General features: G+C 48.2%; 1 protein-coding gene across 7 annotated transcripts in view; it reads left to right on the top strand.

Annotated features, from left to right (window-relative positions):
• Positions 1-18,007, top strand: part of PPP2R5C (protein phosphatase 2 regulatory subunit B'gamma) — a 120,386-nt gene that overhangs the window by 37,612 nt on the left and 64,767 nt on the right. The gene's annotated exons all lie outside the window — the stretch shown is intronic.

Here is an 18,007-nt window from a genome sequence, read left to right as displayed (position 1 = left end):
CCATCCCCCTTTCAGAGCCGTGCTGATGTCAAAGGATGTGAAGTCACTGCCCGGGGAAGGTATTGGGTGGGGGGAGGAAGGAGAGGCGGGCCGCCGGCGCCTGGCCAAGTTGTCCGCACGCAGAGTTTCTGTTACATCTGCGTTGCTTAACACCCCGCAGGTTTCACCGGGGACACAGCTCTGAATTAAAGATGAATCGCAGCCCGAAAATATGCAGAAGTGCTTAGAGGAGAACTTCCTTTAGGAGGATTGTTTTCATTCTTGCCACGGAGCCTGAAAGAAATATACTTCTGCTTTGAAATATTGAAATCCATTGTGGGTCATAATTTCTGAGATGTTAGCGGTTTCATGGAACAGTAGGAAACAGTTGGCATTTAAATAGGCTCTGTATTGACATTTGATTTAAAATTTTAGTGGCAACAAGTTTTCAATGTATATATAGATCACTTTTAATTATTACAGTTTGCTGCTTGTAGTTTATACAAAATTTGGGTTCAAAATTTAGTCTAAAAGCACAATTACCATAGTAATTAATAATTATATTAAAATATACATATCAGGGTAATCATATGCTTATTCTTAGCGTTTAAAAATATCTGTTCTACAAATTTTTTGTTCACAATTGGGTGAAATAGAAAATGCATGTTAAGCTTCATCAAATCACTTTAAAATTTATATCATCATAGCTCTGCCCTGTTAGAATCTCCTTTAAGGACCCATGTTCAGGAAGGGTGGGGGCAAGATTTTTAGGTGACTAATAGTCTGTATGACTAAAATGCCAGACAAGATTTTTCAGATCCTAGGGTGTACCCAGGGACGATAAAACCACATGAATGCCCAGTCTCTTGGAATAAAATGGGTGTTGGTTTTCTCTCCAAACCCTCTTTAATGAAGCTGGTGGAAATTAATGTCCACGATGACCAACCTGTAGGTCAGGCTACAAATTCATTGTTTTGCAGCGCACCCAGGAAAAAGCAAATGTTGACCACAGATAACATTTAGGTATTTTAGTCGCAGGAACTGAATAGACCAAAATAGAATGTAATTGTTAACGTTTAAGTTGGTTCTTAAACACTAACCAGCTAGGAATAAGAAAATTTTATTGCATGTAAGATGTATACTTTTATACTTCTAAGTTATCTTCTTATAAAAGATTTTTTGTGCATTTTCTGATTTTATTAGACAATGTACTAGTCATTTTCTGAACTATGAATTTATTCTGCAGTGGAATCAGTTGATTTATATCTTATACCACATTTTTAAAAATTTTAAGGCTTTATTATGACCCGTTTGGATTTTTTTTTTGCTGTCGGTTGAGTGGTTGGTTGGTTGCTATCTAATTAATTCTGGAGGGAAAAAGTAGGGAAGTGTATTTATCTAAAAGAGCCTTGAGTTTTTAAGAAAGGGCAACCTTTAGGGCCTAGAGCTAACTTCTAGTTCAAACAGTGGAGGTAATTCCTAATTTTTGAAACTTGAAGAATGCTTGATTTACTCATAAGGACTTTTTAGAGCAAGCATGTTAATGTGCAGTTCAGCAGAATTTATTTTATTTATATTGGCTTTTTAGAGTCTTGATCAATTTAATATCCACTCAGCAGCTCTGCTGTGTGTCCCGTGCTGAGGGTCCCCGCCCCAGAGAAATGGATGGTTTAGTGAAGAAACCCACACAGGGGCCCTGGTCCAGGAGGCCCAGGAAGAGCTGCCCCCGGGCAGGTGCTGGGAGAGCAGGGCTGGTGTAACAGTGATGCTGAAAGGTGGGGGTGGGCAGCACAGAGGCACAGACCCATTTCTGGGACACTGAGTTTCCACTCAGGGAGGAGGGGCCTTCCGCACAGGGGGAAATACTGGCCCAAGGTCACACACTCTGTAAGTGGTGGGGCCAGAACCCAGACCCAGGCAGTTGTGTTGTTTTGTTTGGAATCTTTAAAAAAAAAATCATTTTTAAATAGAAATTTTGGCTGTCTGTAGAACCTTTGCCACAGGGTTATGTTAGCGGTTTTTCACCAGTGCCTTATCAACATCCATCTGTCTCAGTGGCCTCTCGTGTGTGACAGCTTTTGTGCCTAGGGTGCAAATTTTTACAAATTTTTGTCGAGTCCCTACCACCACATGCCAAGCAGGTTCCTAATTTGGAACATGAAGCAAGCACTAGGCCCAGCTTTCAAGAGTTTACGTCCCCCGGGGGGTGGGGCAATCAAGTAAACAAACAAACCAGTAGGCTCACTCAGCTGGTCAGTGGTCCTTGGTTTGATAGTCATCTTCTATTAAACAGTCTAGAGTTTGCAGTTAATATAGTGAATTCCCACATCCTAAAAAGTTCAAGTGCAAAAACGGCGTATTGTTGAAACTTGGTCTGAACTCCCCCTGTGGAAGGAGAGCGAGTCACCTGGAACTTGATGGCTGTAAATTTAGCTCGATGACTTCAAGCCTGTGCTTCCAGTGCCGTCCAGGACAACTGCCTGCGATGGCGGGCATGTCCTCCATCCTGTCCGCTGCGGTGGCTCCTGCTCACGTGTGACTGTTGAGCACTTAAGATGTGGTCAGTGCAACTGAGAAACCGAATTCTAAATCTTACTTCATTTTAGTTATTTTAAGTTTAAATAGACACGTGTGTCTAGTGGCTGCTGTACTGGACAGCACTGTTCTAGACCAGGATTGACAAACTTTTTCAGAAAAGTCTGGAGAGTAGATGTTTCTGACTGTGAAAGCAGCCACCAACAGTAAGTAGATAAATAGGAATGACCATGTTCCAGTAAAGCTTTATTTCCAAAAACAGGTGGCGGGCCAGACTTGGCTCATGGGACATAATTTGCCAAACCCTATTCTAGACTATTCCTTGAGTTTTTTAATTGCCTGTTAAGTAGAGTAAAATAAATGTCACTTCCTTAGCCAGGTTTAAGGCTATAAGAATAGCCAAGCCAGAACGATGTTAATGGCCAGAGAGGAAGAGCGCGATCTCCATCCTTTTCCAGCTGGCTTTTATTCTGGCCTTGAGAAAGTTGACTGCTCTGATCTTGCAGTCGTTAGTAAACACACTCGGCTGATAAGTCTGTCTTTGGAAGACTGAATAGCAGCTGCAGCCTGGTGGGGAGCTGGAGAGCAAATTCTCCTTTTCCTGGGCCCCTCCTGGACCAGGGCCCCTGTATGGGTTTCTTCAGCTTTCCTGGGCTAGAAGGTCTGTTGATAGAGAACTTGTTTCTCATGAGTATTCCTGAGTCACCAAGTCAATGAAAGTCTTTACCTTTCCAATAAAAATGTAGGGACCAGCCTGCAGGAGGCCGTGGGGAAGGCAGACCCTAAGGGCTCCTCTCCCTCCGCCCATCCAATGCTTGGCCAGTGCCACCAGGCATGCCTTTGTGCACGCGCACGTGGGCCACCAGGCGTGGGACGCTCCTGCCTGATGCACATCTGTAGATGCCGTGGGGATTGAGTCTGTCCTCATCCCCCAGAATTAGGAAGGAAAAATATTTCAGTGACGACCAGAAATAAAAGTGCCCTCAAAAGATCAATCCGGGGACTCCTCTCCAATAGGGTGTCAGCGCAAGTCAGGGATTTTACTTCACTAAAACTCCTGTGTGCTGTGTACCTGTCCCTCTGCAAAGTGACTTTTTAGAAATACAGCTTTAAAGCCTACATGGAGGGATCCTCTGTGTGAAGTTGTCCCTCATGTCCCCACGGTGAGGAATGTAGCCAGGGTAACAAGAACACTCTGGGGACGCAGCACACCTTTGTTAATGCATCTTCCCTGAGCTGATCAGGACTCCTGCCCGGCAGCAGAAGCTAAACTCCTAGAATTTTTTCATTAAAAGATGTTAATTGTGTAGAAGAATAAGACAAAAATAAAGAGGTGAGGATAGTAGCCAAGAAGAGGGGGTGTGTTTTTAACCCCGGGGACAGGACGGAGTCCTGGCAGCCGGAGCAGTTGGGGTGCCTCACACCGGGTTCTGGTGATCCTCTTGCAGTGGGTCCTGCAGCGCGTGTGACGAGCCCTCGGGAGCCCTGCCTGACGTGTCTGTCCCCCCAGCACCTGCCTGGGGGGTGAGCAGGCTGCGTCCATGTCTCCGGCCCCGCGCCAGATACGTGTCCCCAGGCTGCAGCTGGTGGCCATCCCAGACGGAAGGAGGGGCCACATCAGGCTGTGAGGGCCGAGCCGATCCCCCGCCTCTTTTCTCGCACTGAATCCGCCCTGCACCGTGACCTGGTCATTCCCAGTCAGTTCTGGAAGAGGAGGGGGCCTCCTGGCCTGGCCCCAGGAACGAATGAAATGGGTCTGAGGCCCTGTGCTGTCACCTGGGCCCAGTGCTGGGAGGTGGCTTCCACGTCCCGTGAACCTTCTGACCTGCCCCGTTTTCTGTAGCCTGTGTGTTTGAGTGTCTGGAGTTCAGTTCATCTCGGGGTTCCGTGAGTTTGCTAAACTCCATGATGTGCTCTCGGTGTGGAAACAGTTGATCGTCTCCTTCCCCGCTGCCCCAGTTCACTTACCAGGTCTGCCAGGTGTTAGCTGTTGGCTAATTTTCTTGTCTCCTCCCTGAATCGTAAGCTTGCTGAGGAAGGTCATGGTCAGCTGGGTTCTCATGACATCATCCCTAGAGTGTGAGCACGCATCGCCGGTGGTGAGTTGAAAGTAAAGTAACGTCCCTGAATGACCACTCAGGTGGTAGTTATTTGGTGTGTTCCTGGCTAATCACTCGATCGGTCAGTCGTCCTGGTCAAGCTCACAAACACAGGTCACCGGTTGAAAACATGGACACAGGTAACCACTCTGTTCTGGGCCTGGCTTCAGGCTAAGTCTCCTCTTCCTGTCGGATGGAAGTAGTACCACCAAGGGTGTGAAGAACTCAGAAAAAAAGAAATGGGGCAAAATAGTTTCTCTCACTAATGTGCTTAAGGAAGAGAATTCTCATTAATCTCAAGAAGACATTATGGCTCAAGTCCACAAGGACAAACTACTACAGCAAGTAAAACCTGGCTTTGTTTTAGGCCCTTGAATTATTCATAAATCAAAAGCCGTTCTGGTTATTAAAAAAAAAAAAAGAATAAAGAGATGTAGCAAATATAGCAAGTGAATCTGTATCAGATCTTTGTTCTTTTTTTTTTTCAACTTTTTTTTGAGTTATAGTCATTTTACAATGTTGTGTCAAATTCCAGGGTAGAGCATAATTTTTCAGTTGTACATGAACATACATATATTCATTGTCACATTTTTTTTCTCTGTGAGCTACCACAAGATCTTATATATATTTCCCTGTACTATACAGTATAATCTTGTTTATCTATTCTACATATGCCTGTCAGTATCTACAAGTTTTTGAAATCCCATTCTGTCCCTTCCCACCCTTCTCCCCCTTGGCAACCACAAGTTTGTATTCTATGTCTATGAGTCTGTTTCTGTTTTGTATTTATGTTCTTTTTTTTTTAGATTCCACATATGAGTGATCTCACATGGCATTTTTCTTTCTCTTTCTGGCTTACTTCACTTAGAATGACATTCTCCAGGAACATCCATCTTGCTGCAAATGGCATCACGTTATCGGTTTTTATGGCTGAATAGTATTCCATTGTATAAATATACCACATCTTCTTTATCCAGTCATCTGTTGATGGACATTTAGGCTGTTCCCATGTCTTGGCTATTGTAACTAGTGCTGCTATGAACATTGGGGTGCAGGTGTCTTTTTGAAGCAGATCTTTGTTCTGAAACAAAATCGAACCTGCAGAAGACATTCTTGTGGCCTCTGGAAAGTTGAATACAGAACGATGTGGAATTATTCTAGTTTTACAGGGACTGTGGCAGTGTGGGAACTGTCCTCATTCTTGGGGACTGCAGATGGAAGCATCTGGGGGCGAAGTATCATGATGTCTGCGACTTCAAATAACAAAGAGAAGAACCATTGCAAAGCAGATGTGCTGATACCAGAGTAGTCACTGAACCCAGGGACACGAGTGCAGGTACAAAAGCTGAATCCAGGGATTTAGCTTCTAATGTAGGTTTAAACTTTTTCGTAACGTTTGAGAGAATCATCTTTAAAATGTTCCGCTTTAGAAAAAAATGTGCAAAGGAAATGTGATTACTTAGAAATCATTTCCTAAATAGAGAGTAGTGGTCTTTTATGTTCAAGTTTTGGCTTTTCCTTTGTTTTTCCTTTTATTCCACTGTTGACAAGTTAGTGGCCATTGGTGAAATAACCTGGCGGGGGCTTGGTCGTCATGAGTGGGGTGAGGTGGAAACCCTGCAGCCCAGTGCCTGGTCGGTGGCCCCCTGCCAGCCAGCATGGTCCCCTCGCGGCTAACTCAGTGGCCGCACAAACAGCTGCACCATTTTACCAAATGGGATTTTGGGGGTGTACACCTTTTTTGATGTTTATTGCCATTTTTATTGGTCTTTTAAAGTGTAACAGCCTTTGAGACACACTCTAAGGTGGAAGCAAGGTTCTCTCTGACCTTGAGAGACAGGATGCTTAGTGGTTAAAGGCGGGGTCTGAAGCCACAGGGCCAGGGTCCGATCCCGCCCCCACCCCCACCCCACGCAGGCTGGCTGCGCCTCCTCGGGCAAGGTTGCTCGCTTCTGAGCCTGGAAACGGGAATGGGGTGGCAGTAAAAGGACGTACCCCTCTGGACTTTATGTGGGTTGACTGAGTGAATACATATAAAACGCTTAGAATGGTGCCCAGAATGTCGTAAGACGCTGGCAGTGTTAGCGGTCGCCGTGGTTATCGGCCCCTTTCTAGGTCACTGTGGTAATTCCGAGCCAGCATCTTAACCACAGCTTGTTTTATTTTTCTGACGCTGTGCTCCCCGTGTTTGTTCCTCTTGCAGCTCACCTGTCTCTGTCTCTCTCTCTGCTCTCCCTCCCCCGTTTACCAAGCCTCGCAGTTTGCTTGTCATTTCACCACCTGAAAGAAACCGGCATCGTCTACGACCCGGAGCGCACGGGGTCCCGCTGGTGCACTGTGCACAAACTCAGCGAGTCACACTGTCCCAGGCGCCGTCTCCGGGCCGCTCGTTCAGCGTGCTTACCGAGTCCCGCTCAGCCCTGCCGTTCTCATGGACCCGGCTGTTCAGCACAATAAGAAATCAGCACTTTTATACATCCTCACCCCCTCTTTAACTCTTTACATAACATTCATAAGGAATTCTATTTTTAGAAGTTAGAGATTTCATCTGTGATGAGTCCTAGATGGGGCGACCTCACTTGTCATTTCCCTGGAGTTGTTTTTAAGTGCAGGTGCTGCTTGGTGAGGCTTCAGCCTTTTGACTTCTAAACATTTACTGTCTTATTGTCAAATCTCATGACCTTAAACTCCTCTGAATTCCTTTTTTGTGTTGGGGTTTTTTAATTGAAAGAGTATTTGAGCTATAACTTTGTTATAAGTTTTAATATTGTGGTATTTTTAATAGCATTTGAGCGGTCACTCTTCGATTAGGATTTTCCCGTCCCCTCTTTGTCATCGATGTGTGTGAGCTGCTTACGCTGCACTTGGATTTTTGTCTGCTGGGTGTGTTTTTCATGAGCAGTGTGTTCTAGTTACAGTATTTTGACTTACAAAGTTATGAGAAGAGTGATGTTTCGCTCTAGGGAACAAACCCAGTTTTTCCTAAACTCCCGGTCCTTTGTTCGTGGTAGGCTTCAGGGAGGAACGGGTGGGGAGAATGTGTGTGTATGTGTGTATTGGCGTTTGTAGACCATTTTGGTACACAGACAACTAGAAATTGTTTTCTTCCCCTCCAGGTAGTAAGCCAAGCTTATCAAGGCTGACATATGATAGCCATGTTTCTAGAACTCTGGAGCTGTGGGGGAGTCCTCGGTCTTTGCACAGGGCAGCCTTCACAGGTGTGGTCGGTGGGCCCCTGGAGTCCCTGAGATGCTTTCAAGGGGCCTGCAAGGCCAGAACTGTCTCCTTAAGAATACAGGGCCACCTCTGCCTCCTCCTCTGTGTGGCCCTTTGCCCAGTGGTGCAGAGGCAGCGGTGGAGAGCCGCTCCTTCAACCGAGCAGACAGGGTGTCAGCTGGAAGCCACCATGTGCTCCACCACATCACGCCATCTGATCTTAGAGTGTCCCTGATGGTGCACGAGATGGTTGGTTTTACTAAGTCTCAGTCCTTGCAAACACTCCCTTCATCCTCCTGTGGATGACCTGCAGGGCGCACGTAAAGCCCCTGGCCAAGCGCTGTGTACAGGGGCCTCCCCAGGAACGCTGTGCGGTTGTGTGCGTTGCAAGCCAAACCAGCCACTTTTTTTAGGAACATCATTTTTACTTGAAGGAACAAAAAGCAGACAGATTGAATTATTAAGACCTGAATATCTGTCAGACGTTTTCTCAAAAAGGAACGAGGGAACCCTGTTGATTCGGGGGGAAACAGCAGTGACACTGTTGGCCATGGTAAAATTCAAATTGCAGGCAAAAATGTGGGTTTTGGAAAACATGTATCTGCCAGCATGAGCTAGACAGCTCCTTGTGCTGACACCGCCTGGTGAGGTTAACAGACCGGGCGTACTGATGAGTCCACCGGCAGGTCACAGCCAGGGTGCTGCAGACGCGCGTGGCAGGGGGACATTCAAGGTGCAGGGCGCACCACGGGGTGTGCTGTCACCAAAACACCCACCAGGCTGACTTCAGGTTGCACATTGCCGCCAGTCTTTTAAGAAATTACCACTTATTGGATGTTAGCATAGAATCAAAGAAAATTATCCACAATTTTTTGAAAGTCATTGAAACACCCTTCTTTTTCAACTAAACAAGTCAGGTGAGGTTGGACTTCTCTTCATATATTTCAACCAAAACAGCACAGCAAACAAACTGAATGCAGAAGCAGAAATGCAGATCTGCCTGGCCTCTGTTAAGTCACACCTTAAAGAGGTAGGCTAAAATGTAAACCAGCATATTTCTTCTTGCTAATTTTTTTAAATGCAGTTATTCTCGTGATGATATTCAAGTTAACATGACATGAGCCCATTCCTATTTGCTTCAGTGGATTAGTAAGCAAACATTTTCCGCATTCTCTTACCTGGTCAGTATCAGTAGGTGGAACCCACGTGATCCAAGCTCTCTGGGGTCCTCCAGATGTTTTTAGAGGACACAGTTCTGACACCAAAAATAATTGAAAACCCTTGGCCTAGGAAATCTCTCCCACATGAGCTGGATACTTTTTACCAAGCATCTGTGTTTTTTTCTCTTCCTCCATCCAAAAAAAAAAAAAAAGCCACTTGTAAATTTTTCTAAATAAATGTAAATTTTTCTAATAAAACTAGAATTCTCCATAGCTTATCCCCCAACTCAGTCTTCTACCTTTTCTGGCGTCTCCGAGTGAATTGTTTTGAGTTTGCTGTATGTCATTCCACTCCTGTGTGTGTGTGTGCACGTGTGCGTGTGTGCACCCACATGTGTTTATGTAAAGCCAAATATCAGCTTACAAAAACCATTTCAGTCTCATCTTGTTATTTAGTATATGGGCTTCATCATTGGCTTATTTGAGAAATTTCTCTATTTTAAAAAAGGAGGAGAGCCTTTAAGTGAAATGTAAGCTAAACTTGGAGCCCCTAAAATAATTTTTAACACTATACATCATGTTTAAATGTTAAAAATAGAAAGGGAAGTTTAAGGCGCATATTCAGTGCAGTGTTCTTTGGCAGGAAACGGGCCTGCCAGCCAGGTAATAGCCTTAACGATGGCATCCATGGTAACCAAACACGCCGCCCGGGTAAATATTTGTACCAGTCAGGAGTGTGCAGAGCCCGGGCAGAGCAGCCCAAGAGCTAGTGGAGCTCGGGCGCCCGCCATGGTGCATGCATCCCTGCACACGTCTGGTACACCGTGCGCCGCTGCCCTTCGTTTCTTCCAGAGTTTGTCAAGATTGTGAGGCCTTAAGAGAGGTCGTTTAGGAAGACCAGTTTGCTCGGGGCGGTTTGGTCCTCCCCGGCTACCGCGTGGCCGATACCCAGAGGGGGATGGAGACTCCTCGTTTGTCATTAGCGCCCGGAACCTTTTTCATCTCAGAGCTCTGCACAGGTGTTCATTAACCACCTCCTCCCCACCAGGCAGTGAACACGTATCATTAGCCCCATTTTTACAGCTGTGGAAGCCAAAGCCGAGAGGTTCCCCGGCTTGCTGGAAGTCAGAGGACAAGCCTTTGGGTTTTCTGACTCACAGCCCTGGGCTCACACCTCCCTGGACGCGCACAGGCCGCGTGGGCCCTTTATCACAGGGATCTGTCTACGCAGAACTTTCTGCTCACAGGTGTTCACAGTGGCGCAGAGCGCAGTGCAGCTGAAACCAGGTTAGTTGATCTCATGGTGGCATCTAGAAAAACAGGAGATGCAGATTCTGGGTCATGAAGGTAAGGCTGTCCCATGGGGCTTTGTGGGTGTGGGTGAGAGGAACTCAGCGGAGCCTTGAAGGGCCCCCCGCCTTCCCCCAGCAGAGCCCGGACGCGGCCTCCAGGGCTGCTTTCCACTTGATTTCAGGGCCCCGCACATCCTGAGGGGCTCACGCTGAAGCTGCATTTTCAGCATAGTTGACAGGAGTATTTCAGCGCTAAACATAAACTTACTGCTGGTAAAGATTCCTCGTGAGTAATTCTTAGAATTTAGAACAAAATGAGCTATATTGTTGTGTTGGTAATACTAGAACACGGAGCTCTCGGGCGGAGAGGCAGACTTTGTCCGAAAACTGGCTGTTTTCATGCAAGCGTTTGTCCGAGAGGGAGCGGTAGCGAAGACCGCTGCCCCGTGGTGATGTGCACAGTTGAGGGGATGTTTACTTTGCAGTTTTTAAAAGCCTGAATCCACGTTCCTGATTTTCACAAAGCTCTGTGACGTTTCCCTCCCTGTCCCTGCTCAGAGCGCCCTGCCCACGTGCGCCTGGCCTCAGCGCCGGTGGGGGGCAGCCCTGCATCCTCTGTTGTGCCAGATAAGGTTGAAATCAAGGCAAAAACTTCTTAGTTAATTGAGTTCATTTCAAAAAGAAGGAAAACTTTATGGAATATACCCAATAGAAAGGAGAACAAAATTTAGTCTCGACCTTCTGCCTTGCAGCCACCTAAAGCTTTGTTTCCTTCCTTTGACAAATATCTGGAAGTCACCGCCTTGGTGACTGGCCCTGTGCCGGGTGCTGGAGGTGCATGTCAGCTCGTCCTCAGAAGGCACCAAGGAGGAGGGCGTGCCTCACGGGAGAAGTCAGACTGGAAAAGCTCCCACTGATCCCGGGACGCCAGCAGGGACCGGGGGTGGTCCCTTCACATGCTGGGGAGCGTGCTGTGGGTGGGGCGTGGCGGTGTGCTGAGAGAGATGCTGGGAAAGTGTTTATATCGAGTCAGTAGCATCTCTGTGTGGACTGATGAGTGGAGGTTGTCAGAGAGCCCTCAGGGGAGAGGCAGGGAGCACCTGCCTGGTCACGGCTCAGGGACTGAGGGCCGGGGGCTTCCATCCTGGTTTCCTAGTGAGCCTCGAAGACCGGCGGGAAGCTGGAAGTGACACCTTCCGATGGGAGGGGCAGGCAGGGTTTTTACCGTGTGTGCATGTGTGTGTGCGCGTGTGTTTGAACTGTGAGAACATATTACCTATTCCAAAAAGTGACAGAAAGGCATAGCATTAGAAGTGGCGGGCACATACAATGACAGCTTCGTAGTCAGAAGAGGGGTACTGCTGCCTTTCTGCATCTTTGAAGTGACTGCTCTTACTCTGCATGGCTAGAACACAGTCCTGAGAGCACCGTTGTGGGCCTGGACCTGAGACATGATCAGAAATTCACTTTGCCAGTCCCTGTCCAGCGTGCGCCCTGCAGCCCTCACCCAGTCGGGGTGACTACGTCCTCACTCGCCAGGGCAGCGGGCAGTGTGCAGGAGGCAGGCAGCTCATTCGCCCCCACTTCCCGGCCAAGGCCTCCTTCACTCACACCGTTGGGTTCTGGTTGAACTGACCTTCGTTGTCGTCTTTCCTTTAGTTGAAGGAACCAGTTTTGCTGTATTTTGAGCACTGTCACTGTGCGGTCGGCCCTCTTGCTTTCTGCTGTGGGAATGGTAAGGCTGTCAGAACCAGACCTGCTGAAAACCAGACGTTCCGTGTCATCCTCAGCAGAGAGAGAGTTTTCAGAAATTTCCGGGGCAGGAAGGGGGTTTAACAAGGAGGTTGGGGAGGGTGAGGCCCAGTGACTCTGGTTTTCCTGGTGACACACGAGGGGAGGGGAGGTCCTGCAGAAGACTGGAGGCTGTGGCGAGCTGGGAGCTGAGCGGGGTGAGAGGGAGCCACAGGGCCGCTGAGTGTGGGGCGGCCTGCAGGGCAAAGTCGGGGTGGCATCGTGATCCACTAGCACAGGCAGCTTTGCAGACGTCTCCCAGGCTGCGGGCTGTCCTTTCACTTTCCAGCCAGTATCACTTGCAGCACAGGAGTTTTTACTTTGGGTGACGTCCAGTTCATCTAATCTGTCTTTTATGGCTTGTGCTTTTTGGTGCCCTGTCTCAGAGATCGTTGCTTAACCCGCAGACTTGTTCCTGTTTTCTTCTAATAGTTTTACCATCTTAGCTCTTAAATTTGGTCTTTGAGCCACTCCGAGCTCAGTTTTGTCCGTGGTGCAAGGCAGAGGTGCACCTCCGCCCTCTGGCATGTGGATGCCCAGTTTTCCCAGCGCTGTTTATTGAAAAGACTGTTCTTTCCCCGTTGAGTGGACTTGGCAAGCTTGTTGCAAATCAGTGGACCATAAACGTGAGGGTTTATTTCTGGGCTCTCTGTTCTGTTCCGTTGGTCTGTGTGTCTGTACCGCCATCGTGACTGCTGTAGCTGTGCCAGAAGCTCTCCAGTCAGGAAGTGGGAGTCCTCCAGCCCCGCCCTTCCTTTTCCGAGTTGTTTTGTATTCCGGTCCCTTCATTCCCATGCAAAGTTTAGGACCAGTTTGTCAGGCTCCCGGCCGCCGCTCTGCGTAGCCCTGTCGGGCTAGAGTCGGTTAGGTCAGGGCGGCGTGCTCCACACTGCTGGCAGCGCCTGTGACAGGGAGAACCCGCCGTGTTGGGAGTCTGGGGCTGCGGCCTGGTGTAGTCTAGAGAGAACCCCCAAAATGTTCAAGTTTCTGAGGCCTCGGATTTTGTCACAGAAAGCTGTTTGAATTTTGTATTCTTCTTCATAATAATCACAGTTCAAGGTGTATGTTTCACATGACTCAGTTGCTTTGTAAAACTGATATTCCAGGAAGTGGGTTGTGTTTATTCTGTGACTCCCCCAACCCGGCCCTGCTCAGAGTGCTTGCCCCAGTTTAAAAGGCCGAGTTGGGGGAAGCATGCCTGTTTCAGCTCTGGTGTCTGTAAAGGTTGTTTCTTGGACCATCTGTCGTGTAACCTCCCCAGATCCGGGGCTGGCCCTCACCCACCTGGGTGTAGTGGAGTTACCTGGTTGTCAGTACGCGGTGTCTCTTGCAAAGCTGCCGTCCTTTTCTGTTGGTTCTTGGGATAGGTGTAGACCTTGTCAGTCCTGGCCATCAGGAAGAGTCCTACAGGGTGAAACCCCTTTCATCCCTAAGTTACCTTTGGAAGGTCAAGTTCTTAGCCAGGAGCGTACAGCTTAGTATTTCTAGGTTCAGAGGTGTTGACACTGACCGCCCGGGGTCATTTTCAAATGCCTGTGCTGCTCTGTGGCAAGGCTTTTACCTGTCCCGGCAAAAATAAAGCTGATGTGGTGTGAGTTTTTCATAAAGCTAAATTTATTTGATTTGTAGGACTATCCTTATTCTCAGATTGTCCTTTTTGGTATTAAAATATCTTTTATGATTTTTTTTAATGTTCTTATTTGTCACTTAAGTAAGCCAACCTTAATCTTTAAGATTCCTTGTGAAATTTTACTGGTCTGTCAAATCCTGACTCCAGAACATTATTTTAAGCCGCAAATCCCAGATTTATACCTTGTTTACATTTGGAATTACCACATAGTATTTCAGACAATTTATGTAACTTAAAAGCCTGTTTTTTATTTCTTTTATATGAAATGTCCAGAACAGGCAAATCCATAGAGACTGAAAGCAGATTAGTGGTTGCTGAGGGCTGGGGGGAGGGGAGGGGGAGTGACTACTTAAAGGGCGCCGGTGTTCTTCTAGGGCATTCTCTAGGGCGGTGAAAAGGTTTTGAAACTAGAGAGAGAGGTTGGGTGCACAACACTGTGAATGCACTGAATGCCACCGAACTATATACTTTAGAATGGTTAATTGTATGTTATGTGCATTTCCCCTCTGTTTTTGTAAAAGTCTATTTTATTCAATGGTATAATTATATATAAGGCTAGAAGAGGGGGTGTCTTATCAGGTTACATGAATCCAAGTGAGCACAGGATATATGCTTACACCCAGGTATACATTATTAGTTTGCATCTCTAAGCATAATCATTAGAAGCTAATTAGGTAGACAAACTGTCTGCTCTGGGAGAGCAGAAAAGTTTGTTTTAACCCTCCCTTGAAACTCAAAGATATTCTTTATTCTCACCTCACAAACAGTATACATTCACCAACTTTTCCAGCCTGGAACATTGGAAGGTTCAAGTTTGAAGTCACCTTCAGGAGAAATCTGAGTAAGATTCCTCTTCCTGCTGTGTCCCGTGCCTCTGTTGCTAGTGTTCACCGGGACGCCGGCCACCGGCTGCGGGCCGTCCCTGGACTTCTGTCCTGTAAGCCTTGGAAGGGGGGCGTGAGCTTGTCCTCCCCTCCCCCCGAAGAAGAAAGGAGGGGAAAGGAAAAGACTCCACGTAATTTTTAAGTAAGAACTCTTATTATGGATTCTGAGTACAGCCTTGGGTCTTGTTAGACGTTCTGTCCTGCTGCTTCGAGAAGGAAGCCCACAGGAGGGAGAGGCCTGGTTAGGGCCCCGCCTGGACTTGGGGTTCTGGGTGCCCTGCACGATCAGCACTGTTCAGCTTCCAAAGTCTCCTGAGGTAACTGAGCTCAGCTCACCTTCACGCATGTCCTGATTGTGCTTGTGTTTTAACAGAACGTCAGGCTCTCGTATCCGCGAAGGGGTGTTTTCAAGAAGGCAGTTTTCCATTTAACTTTGACTCTGTGAACATGTTGCGTTTTGTCAGCGCTTGGATGGTTTTCTGTGCGTCTGCCCTGATCACAGAGGGAAGGTCTCAGCACACAGGGGAGGATGAGACCCAGCGCCACGATTGTGGGGCAGGTCCCTCCAGCCCCCACCATCACCCTGCAGTGGCACCTTCCAAATCCAGTTCCTCGCAGGCTAGCTGCCCAGACCCACTTGTTGTCTGCTTGCTGCTGTCAGGGTTGTTCTCTGCTTTGCAGCATTGAAATTGTACTCGAAACTGAACACTGATTCAGTGTCCCTAGTGACAAAAAAGAAAAGTTTCAGAAGTCGTTTCTGTTTTGTCCTCTGCTGCCACAGCTCAGCATCCTTGCCTCTTTGGAGCTAGAACTGAAATGAGGGCATGCTTGGTGGTATCTGAACCTCAGGGTCTGTGAGTGTCATTCTGTAAAAAGAATGTTACTTTTGTAAAGAAAACATCTGCTTTGTTCAGGCCTGCCGTCAGGGCAGAGGTCTTAGCTAGATGGCTTTGTGACTCAAAGGAAAACTGAAGTGTAAGCCCTAAAAATGCCACCGCTGCTGCCTCGTCCTCCCAGTGGGCTGCAGTCCCCAGGACAGGGGGTTTCTGCACCCATCAGCTCAGGTTCTGTTAACAGGTCGTATTTTACATGCCCTGTAACCATGCACGTCAGTGACGACTGCAGTTATCACAGGTGGAATTGCATAGGGTTGATGCGCTGCTGTCTCAAAACCAGACCAGGGTTTCGCCTAAACTGATGAGGGAAGGTCTGCCTCGGAACGGTGCCCAGTTCTCAGCTGTGGCGTTGGAGGTTCTGACCTGGTGCGCTGCTGCTTTGAGAGTTGGCCCAGATCAGCGGGAGCAGCAGGGATAACCAGACAGGAAGTGGGGGCCCTGCCTCGGCCGAGCATCCGTCCAGTGCGATTCGTTGTGTCTAGTGAAGGAGCTCAGTTCAGGTTTATCACGGCTGTGCTTGATTTCTATCCAGTTGGATCAGATTATAGCTCTTGTACCTGAATCTTGAGTGGAACGGCGTAAATGGATGAAGCAGGGTACCCCAGATCCACACAAGGGCCTGCGTTCAGCGCGTCTGTGGTCCCAGAGTGATGGGAAGAGAGCTGTACACCTCGGGGGGTCTGCGGGGGGACGGTGGAGACAGACAGAGTGAGCCCGGGGGCGTCTGCCAGCCGGCTGGGCTCGAGGCAGCATGGGATGGGGGACTCGGCAGAGTGAAGGGCAGGAAGGTGAGGAAACGCAGGAGTGCGGGTAGGGGTTGGGCAGACGGCTGCGGTGGGGCCTTCTGGAAATGCGCTCACCCAGCACAGGTGCCCAGGCACTTCTGTGTCCCCCCATCGTCCCGGCTGAAGGTGACAGTCCCCGTGGGAACCGCCTCAGGGAGTGCACCGTGTCCACTTCAGTGTGTTTTGTTGGTTTTACCACAAATGAAGTATGACCCCTCCTGTTGGTATTTATGCTAGTTTAATGTATAAGACATGCTTGCATTTTATATAGACATTATATTGTTGATATTTTTGCTGTTTCCAAAAAAGAACTGGATATGGCCTAAAATATTAGAACACATACAGCAGTCTATTAAAGAAAAAAAAAGTATTACAAGCCAGTTTTGAGGGCCAGTTCAACCTTTGAATGGAGCTATTCAGCACAACCTCAGAAAAAACTTCGTGCTGCTAGTGGGCCAGTGGGCGTGGCAGCCTTCTCAGCAGCCTTCTGGCCTGTGATTCCCAAACCATTGCAGCAGGTGCAGAGGAAGGTGCTTGCCTTCCTGCTTGTTCTGTGAAGTCGGACGTGCCCCCCTATTGTAGCACATTCCTTAAGTAGAAGAATTCATCGTTATTTCCACTGGTTAAAGTTGAGTTAATTTGTCCAAAGACGTTCCTATTTTAGCAGCAACATTATGATATGGATTTGAAGGCAAAACCTAGAAGAACTGATAGCCCAGGATCCGTGGGGAGGTTCTAACACTGGGTTCCTAAACAGTGATTTATTTATAGACCACAGCCTGGCCACGGGTCAGTGGAGACCGAGAGGAATTGTTTATTCTCTCAGTGAGAGAAGTAGACTGTCGGGTTGGGATTGAATGATCTTGCTTCTCGCTGCACGTTGTTGGGTGTAAGAGCCCACATGGAGGGCGTGAGCTCGGCCACACAGGAGCTCCTGCTGTGTTCTTTATACCGTGTGCAGCCCAGGATCCCTCCAGGTGCAGTCGGCACCCACCATGGGTGGCACGAGAGATGATTTTAAGTGATTCAGAGCTGATCATCCTTTAATAATTATGTATCGATGAACATTAAAATATATAATTAGCCTGTCAAATCCACGATGCCTTGGGTTGTCATTGCCTAGGACAGGGCTTCGTAAAAAGTGTATCCAAGTGGATGACAGCACGACCGCACAGATGCAGCAGCGTCCGGAGGTGCTGGTGAGTTTCTGAGGCCCCGCAACCTGGGATGGGCCCTCTGAGTCCAGGAGCCCACCGAGAAGGCCCTTCTCTCAGGTTCTAGCTCCAGTTGGAGACAGGGTTTGGGCCACGGCCGCAGCTGTCTGCTCACTCCCGTCCACGCTCCGGCGCGCGGGCCCTTCCTATCCGGCCTCTCCGGCGCTGCCGCTTTGTGCCTCATCTGCCAGGCAATTCCTCTGAGTGTCTCTGAGCTTCTGCTTGGGGGTGGAGCTCAAGCAAGTTACTCACCCCGCCAAGTAACTGGTTCTTCACTTGCAAATTGGGGTAATGATATGTTGGCCTCACAGAGCAGTTGTGGGGCCCAGGGAGGTGAGGGTGAGAGCACCTGGCCCAGGGTCTGAGACATGCCACCATCAGTCATGTCAGCAGTGGCGATCGGGTCATCAGACTTGCCCGGTTCTTCCCTTGCTTCCAAATTCCAATTCCAACTAGTGAAAACTAATGGTTGGTACTTCAGTTTTCAGGAGAAAAGCTTTGACTTGGCAGAAGGTCACCCTGGGAT

Source organism: Camelus bactrianus, chromosome 6 (genome assembly GCF_048773025.1).
Source record: "Camelus bactrianus isolate YW-2024 breed Bactrian camel chromosome 6, ASM4877302v1, whole genome shotgun sequence".
Lineage (NCBI taxonomy): Eukaryota > Metazoa > Chordata > Mammalia > Artiodactyla > Camelidae > Camelus > Camelus bactrianus.
The sequence above is the reverse complement of the archived record's forward strand: the minus strand, read 5'-3'. Positions and strand labels throughout refer to the sequence as shown.